Here is a 9,194-nt window from a genome sequence, read left to right on the forward strand (position 1 = left end):
TCAAAAATTTACATTATAGTAACACGTTCTACCGTTACGTATTACTAGAGAAGAGGAGAGGGAGGATTCTAGAACAAGATATTTATTTAAAATTTTAATATCAAACGCATCGAAAGTATTATCTCAAGCAATATGTTAAAAATGTATAAATCGGTATGATGGAACGCGCAAATTCAATGAGAGCTGCGATACTTGTCAAAAAGCTTTTCGAAACACGTGCGAGCGTCCAACAATCTCAAGTCCCCCTTCCTTCATGATCCCCGCGATCGTTTATATGGGCCCCTCCGGGCCAAGGTGTATGTACGTCGTATGAGCCGCAGTCACGTGGCCGCCACGTGCCAGGGATTACTAATTATGCCCCAAGAACGATCATAATATCCTGAACCTAGTAGGCACACTGCATAGATACAGTTAATATCTGGTACGGCAAACATCGCCACTATTCACAGCTCTGGTGTATGAATAAAGTTTCCTTACCTACGGGAGTTGTGGATATTTGATTTTCGCACGTAAGAAACGAGAGTTTACGACGACCTTAAAAAATCTTTGAAAAAAAAACAGAGCAAAATGGTACTTATTATTGGAGCTAATACAGCTCTACAGATATTTGAATGAATGTAGAAAAGATAATACAATGAATTAAAGCGTTTTTTCCTTTTAAATATTTCACTTTTTGGAAGATCAAACGTTTCTGTTTTATTTATAAACGAAAGAATAGAATTTATCAAAATAAAACTTTCGTAAAATAAAAATTTATCTGTAAAATTATTTAAAAAAACAAAACTTTATTATTTATCCAAAGTTTTACTCACATTTAAACCGCTTTATTTTGTCAATAGAAAATATTCTGTAATTAGATAATCATATAAAATAATAAGTGTATATAAATAAACGTACGTATATATAAAACTTTATAAATTTTCTGTACAAAAAAAATTGATTTAAAATTTATAAAGACAGTTTTCAAAATATTTTTTGCTGTATATGGTATACGCATTCATATATTCTATATATATTTCGGACGTAAACTACCGATATTTTACACGTTCACACGATTGCTCGTAAAACACAAATGTTACGTCGACGGCTTTGTTTAAAACGTTTGGTAACGAAACAGCACATATTTTTTTCGCTGAAACAAATTTGCGCGTCGTACAAATCTACGTTTGTTTTTTTTTTTTTTTAAACACGACCATGAAAAATCACCTACGCTCAATCACGTAGTTTACGTTACTCATATGTTGACCGGATATGAATCGAGAACGTGATCCAGTGTGCGATCTCGGCAAAGAATAATATTTATACGTTACTTTCCCATATTTGGAGATCGCCTTCAAAAACATCAAGGACTGACTTTTCTATTTATTATTCTCCCTCGATCGAACGTTTATTCATATATCGCATCGAAAACGCAAAATAATGTGTCCAGTTAAGTTAATTAAATACATATTTTATATCGCAGAAAGCAGTAGAAAAAGGAAGAAAAACACACAATCTTTTACTTAAAGTGAAATATTAAAATAAAGTTTTAACATGTATAATTCGATCTTTGGCAGAAATTTCTCTCTCTCTCTCTCTCTCTCTCTCTCTCTCTCTCTCTAACATGGCTCTGGAATTATATAATACATATATATGTATATCTAGGATATTCCAGAACTCTGCGATAAATATAAATAAAAATAAGGTCAGATTTTTTAAAATATTCTGCTCTTTCAAATGGGATTCTTTTGAAAATATCTATGGGATGCATTTTAATGAATTAATTTATTCATCATATTTCGCTGAAGATAATCCAAATGAGGATCGAAACGTTCGTTTATTTGTATTTTAGTGTGTGTAATTGAATGTATTATGTCACGACGTATATCTGCGCTTTGACTCTCATTTGCCCTCTTGCAAATATATAAGATTATTAATGATTTTTCAATATTACTGTTTGAATGAGTTATAAATAAAACGGAGGAATAAAGTATAAGTATTTTACTGATTTTCAATGAAATCTTGTGTCAGTCCTTTAATCAATGACATTTTCACTGATTCAGTTTAACAGAGTTTGCATAGAAAATTAATTTTTTTTATCTTTTTCAATAACAATTAAACTGCATATTTCTTAAATAAATGCGAATTTGATGTATTTTATCATTAACACGGCGGCGTGAGGCGGTAGAAAGACGGGTGTATCAACCAAGGTGATTTCGTCGGACTAATCTGTCGATTCCGGCCTTCGATTCGGGTTTCCCATGGACGTCGCCAGTGCCACGTGACTTGTGTCAATAATACGCACTTGGGAGTACCCGACCGGAGCAAACGCCCGCGATGTCTTTCCGTAGCGCTCGCCGCAACGTTGCAAACGAGAGAACGAGTATTTGCAAAGTGGCCGAGTTTTCGAAATTGGACGTGGAACTCGAGAAAACAGGGGCGGACACTGGGCGAACCTGGGAATATTTTCCCGAGCAAATAAACGCGACGGACCGCGGATGAGAATTTACGCAGCGCTGAATGAAATGTCGTCGGGATCGACGAAATAATAAATATTCCACGGTCAGACAGAAGGAAAAGCCTTCAGAGATATTTTCACTATAAGTGATGCACAAATTCAAATGCATAAAATTCCAATACAAGCTGATAAATTATTGCATTTTCGTGGAATATACTTAACGTTTATTTGCGACGTGTGTTTATTTCTTGCAAACTAATAATATTCAAGAGTTTAAAATTAAAATAGTTGACATGACATTTTAGCGTTTATAAATTAAATTATAATTTATATTTCTAGATATATGTACAAATGTTCCCCATACATTTTATTTATGTACATTTAAAAAGGGAATGATTTATCTAACTAGTTATGATATATAATTGGCTCACATATTTTGTCTCTTCATTTCTATCTGTTCCATATTTTTTATTAAGTTTAAAGAATAATTTATATATATATGTAATAGAATCTGGAGCAAATTTTGAATAGTTACTTTCCAAATCCCTGCGGAAAACATAGGCTACCATAAAATTTGAACATTCTATTCCCTACCCTTAATTTCATCCCTTTGACATTTTGTGATAAGATTTCAGAAAGTTTATGCTTTTTTCATGGTCAATTATATATTGTTTGCTTCAGAGAACCAAAATATTTATGCATTCGTTCTTGAGAGAAAAATAAAAAATATTTTATATTAAACCATTAGAACAATAAATTTAGCTATACAATGATATACTTGATATAGCAATAACGTAATACATTATATAAATTTGTAAGTTATTTTGTAATTTGAAAATACTACAAATTAATTTTAATGTATCATTTGATTATTACATTTCCACAAATGCTGATATTCTATATGACATAAGAAGCCTGAGTAGTTTAAACTAGTAATTAAATATAATACTAATGTGACACTGTCTATTTAATCATATCTTTGTAATATCACCTTCTCGCTACGAAATGTTTCGCGAATGAGTTAATCTAGATCTCCTGATTATCTCTCGTCGTCGATCTCTCGTAAAACGATCTGCGACGTATCTCGTATCACTGTCGACAAGTTACTCTACTGTCTCATCGAGACAGAGAGAAACAGAGAAAAAGAAAGAGTAAGTGACAATAGGGGGATGAATAACAGGGAGGCGTATAACCGGTAGCGGCCGATCGTGTAACGTCACACACGCTCTCACACGTGACGGGGCACGTGGCGCACGCGCGCGTGGTCGCGCGTGGAGCGCGATGCTCAAGCGTGTGGAAAATCGCTCTTTGAAGTTCCGAAATTCGCTGTTAATCGCGATCTAACGCTCACCTACGTCGCGAGGCCACCCGAGCGATATATTTTTTGGCGAAAGTCGAGTGAGGGTGAAACTCCCTCTACCCCTTCCTCTCTGCGCCTCTCGCTCTCGATTCGAGCCCGAATCAAAATCTCTTTACAGAGAGAGACAGAAACATGAAACGGGTTTTTGAAGGAGCGGAAGAAGGAGCGCAGAAATTGGGGGAGGGATGATTCGAGGGGGTGGGATGGGGTAATTGTTTGCCAAGCGTCTATATTGCGCGTTCGGCTGGTATCGAGGAAATACTGCGCGGCGACATTGTAATCGATCACCGGCGATTCTCGGATGATTCTTCTTCATTGCCGAGGGGTCTCTCTATATAAAATAAAAACTCTTTTCCATCTCTTCAAAATTCGTATCTTATATTTCGCAATTCCGTCGGATATAAATACATTGATGATTTTTTAATTGAGAAACGTCAAAAGTTGAATCTAGTTAATGGTTAAATATTGTTATAAAAAAATCTTGTTCTTTTATTTTTAAATTTACTTAAAAAAATTTAGAAAATAATAATTAAATTTTTGAAAGTCCCACTTCACAAAATACATTTAAATTTTACGTTAAGTAGTGTTTCTATATAATATAATATATAGGTGATAAATGAAATATCGCAAGTTTTATATATCTGACACACAGGACGTATAAAATGCAATCTTTGTCGGCAGGTGCGCTCTACTCGTGACGAGGAATATTTACTTTTTCTGACGATATGAATAGTTATTATGATAAATAGCAATATGCCTGACATTCCGAGGCTCGCGTGTAACCCCTGCCGAGGCGGGTTACACCGGGTTATTCAGGTTTGTATCCATTTTTCAAGGGTACTAGCTGAGAGCTGGGAGTGAAAAATTTTTTCCGCGACTCCGATTTGAATTTATGATGACCTAGGCGACAAAAAAGAAAACATTTCTCGTAATAGCGACATAAATATTCATACGTAACCAGTAGTTCAACATTCACCGACAGTTACCCTAAATGCTGATATTGCGACAATGATATAAATGTAACCTAAATGAGAAACAATGTTCTTCCGTAAAATCTATTCATCTTTACAATTTTGTGTTCCAAGTTTGTTGCGTGATGTAATTTATTGTATCAAAAAATTATAATTATGATCTTTTTATTCCTTAAAAATGTTTGTAGAGTCTTTCTTAAATTCTATATAAATCGAATAAATATATATATATATATTATGTAATGATTTTGTGTAAAATTACATCAACTATTTATATTATGTAATTATTCTTATGAAATACAATATAACATTTTGGTTTCCTTAATACATAAAAAAATAAATTAATAAAAGAAATTTGTCCTTTAAAATCGAGGTATAAATTATCTCTAAAAGTGTATTAATGCACATTGATAATATGTCAATTACTCGAAATTATCTGAAATCAATGATAATAAGCGGTACTGAATAACCACGTCAAGATTATTATCCGTTTATTAACTTATTAGCACATGAGTAGAGAAAGTATTTTGCAGGACAGGATTTATGTGATAATGCTATTTTCAAGAGTTTAAGACATTTCACGAGACAATTCTCCGCGAAACGATGCGTCACATTTTTTTATTCGACATTATTGTTCGCAGATATAAAAGCTCTGATACTCATTCGGGGTAATACGAGTGAATTCGGTCGGGGCGCGAGCGAAAGCGGGGGCGTTCCTTTATTGAACCGTGCGATGCCAAAGCCCGAATGCCAAAGAGTAGCGGGATCGGAAGGAACGTATAAGCTCTCCTTGGTCTCTCTCTCTCTCTCTCTCTCTTTCCCTCTGCAGCAACCCGGTGCTGGGTAACAGGGACGCATTCCAGGGAGGCGCGCAGCTGCTTTCAGCTCTGCTTCGCGTCCTGAAGCCGCGTTTCAGCTACGTTTCCCGTATAGCCAGTGGCGGATTATCCGCCGAGACTATCCGCCATCCCGGAATCAGAATGCTTATTAGATATTTTTTTATTCTAAAAAAAGTCGTGAGAAATAATTTTATTATTTGTATTAAATTATTAGTTACAGTTTTTTTTTTTTTTTTTGTTTTATTTATAGCTATTGTTCGATTTGTTCATTTTTACACACAATGTGGATTACTTTTAAGATATTTTATATTTCTATAATTTAAACTGGACTGTCTGATTATTTGTCTGATTATCATTGGAAATAATATCAAATTTTTCTCCGTCTTCCTCGAGCTAGAGTTTTTGTCAGCGCGCCTTGGACAGGAGATCTCGAAAGCTCAGCTTGCACTCGATGCAAGCCTTTGAGTATCCTCCGCCACTGCATACACCGCTCTCGTTTCGTTCTCGTATGGGCGCCGCGCCGCGCCGCGTTGCATTCCTAACAAAGTAGTCATCACGCATTCCTGGGACGCAATCGTGAACTTCCACCCTCGTTAGCAAAAGATGGATCCCTGTGCGCTGAGCTATAGAGAGGACACGTTATTAGAATTCACTCCGCGGGGCTGTCATCACGGGGGTGTCGAGTTTGGATTCCTCCGAGTCTCGGAGAAGTCGCGGCGATTCTTTTTGTCGCGACTCGAGGGGTTTGTATTACGAATCATATCGTATACCCCCCAACCGAATTTTTCGATAAAATGCGAAAGAATTACAAGAAGAATCTTGCCCTGCAATCGCTCTATGTATAGGAAAAAAAAAGAAATGATACTTGAGATATTAATATATATATGTAAAGTCTAATTTATTCGATTTATAATATTATAATACACATTTCTGGTCTTATTGTTAACTTATTTCTCCAGATATATAAATGTGGGGTTAATTCTAAATGACTAAATTAGTATATAATCATATATACGTATATGTTGTGTCTGACCACTGTTATCGCGCGATTCGATACTCTTCAAGATAGCGGCAAAATGCTATTGATCGGTGCCCGTTTAAAATCATATGACAGAACCATGTCTACAGTCGTGAAAAAAACAGCGGCGGCAAAACCTTTTGTTAATAGAATATACATATAAATGGGACGTCCGAGAGCCGAGTCAGTTAGTCAGAATCAGTATAGCGAGCAACGAGTGATAGCGAGTGCGAATTTTTTTTATCACGTGTATGTGAACGAGTAAGGTAGTCTTACATAGATATGAATTTTATCTAAACTTTAAACCTAGGTGTTTGCTCTATTTATTCCAACCATTATCTTATTATCTTTTGTTTTCTACTCCGATCTGGTACATCTGGTTCGCACACATGTAAATTTAACTAATATAATGGGCTCTTTAGCCCATTATTTTTTTTCCTTTAGTTAATATTATTTCTTATTCTTAATATTAACAATTTATTTCCGTAATAAAATATAATAAAAAAAAAAAAATAAATATTGAAGTACGCATGTAAAACATAATATTAATATAAATAAAAAATATATATAGTATATTTATAGTAATGTAAAGGAAACATAATATAAATATGTATGTATATAAAATATAAATACATTTTTAAAATTGTGCAATACCGATGCATGTGCTTGTATAGTGTAATTACATCGTCGACTGTTGAATTACTATCAGATACTGAACTTAAAAAAAATTATATTAATTCTTGGACGCCGAATATTCACCACGTTATTCACGTTTCGTTGAGGGTTGACAATCAAATTCACTCCATATCCCGTGAAAAGAATTCCGATGTCAGTGTGCGCTGCACTTTCGCGACGTGCACGAGACAAAGTGTTGTCAGAACCTCGGTATCGCGTATTACGATGCGGGGGCACCCACCCTATGCGTGACCAAAGGGTGTTTAGGTAGTCCGAGTGAACGGGGGATTCCTTCCACCCTCCCTCCTTTCCATCCTCCTACGGAATATAATGCTCGGACCGTATCGGCATAATTACACGGATGGCGTTAGTGTCACATCCCAAACAATATGTCCCCGCAAAGAAAAGGGGGAGAGTAACGCGGGGGTAACTGGGTTACATGCACCTGCAAGGAACCATATTTTATCCGACGCTCCGGCGACTTTTGTGCTTTTACGTGCCGTGAAATGGAAAGGGTCACTGAGCATCCCTAATTTTTCATTGTTCCGAGGATAAGGTCGGGATCGATGACCGGATCCGCGATCGAGATTCGGGTTGCATCTGGAAAAACGCGATTCTAACGCTTCCTTGATCCTATTGTCGTCAAAGTGTTAATAGCGCTCTATATAAGCTATTATGTATAAATTAAACCAATCTCTCGAAAAACTATCATGTACTAAAAATTGCGTTAAATTAATGATGAAAGAATACTTACACTGATCAACAATGATTTTATTAAATGGATAATTTTTCTTATTCTCATCGTATCTTTTGATGCAAACTCCAAAAATAAAGTCAGAATTTGTCCCAAAGGCTACATTTTTTTTTGTTTTTATTCTTTTATATGTTTTTTAACTAATATACATATTTAAAAAACCATACCAATACGTTTTGCTTAAAAAAATAGTTTTATACATTGAAACCTCTAAATAATACATTTAAATAATTTTATTAAAAATTATTAAGTTTAAAATATTGAAATAATTAAAATTACTTAAATTTATAATTAATTTGTAAAATTTTAATACAATTTCTTTAACGGGAGTAGGAAAATCTTGTTATAATTTAAAATTCAAAAAATACTATAAGAACCACCATACAAGATTAATTTAACACGAGAAAAATTAAATTTTGTTGTCTAGTAGTATTATTAAAACATATAATGTAAATATAATTTAGTAGCTTTTCAGTTCTATTAATTGAAAATCTGAAGATTCTTTTTAAATTCTAATTATTTTAATAAAATTTTCTGTGATTCGTATCCTTATTTATCGATATATACTCAATATTTACGAATATATAATAGGTAAGCAATACATACAATATATTTTAAAGAAGAGAAGCAGCTTAAATAAAACACACATTCATTTTAATTCACGATTAATAGCAGTTTAAGACTTAAAAAGCAAGAGAATAACAGAGAATTCCTTGCGTTTCTCCTTTACTACCCTCATGTTGATTTTTTAATGATACTTTACGATTTCCTCTGTCCGGATTGTTGGAACGTGAGTCTGGAAGATCTATCGATCGTGACGTATGGTCGCTGTCGCGTACGATTAAGCCAGTCTGAATACTAACTAGGCGCCCCGAGGGGGGGATGCCCCCCTCGGCCTGCACGTGTTTCCCCCAAATACTTTGCATCACCATTACCGCCAACTTGATGCCCCTTTGTATCATGCATCGGAGGGGCATGCCGTAGTTTCGTTCCCAACTAGGCGTATCATTTGGGGGAGGATTCGTACCGCGCGCGCACAGCGCAGGAACACAGAGACAAAGAGATCTATATAGGCTTTTATTTGGCAAACATCGCCGATAGACGGCCCGTACAAAGGACGGCATTGTCGCATATTTACGC

The sequence above is a fragment of the Anoplolepis gracilipes genome, chromosome 3, assembly GCF_047496725.1.
Source record: "Anoplolepis gracilipes chromosome 3, ASM4749672v1, whole genome shotgun sequence".
Classification (NCBI taxonomy): domain Eukaryota; kingdom Metazoa; phylum Arthropoda; class Insecta; order Hymenoptera; family Formicidae; genus Anoplolepis; species Anoplolepis gracilipes.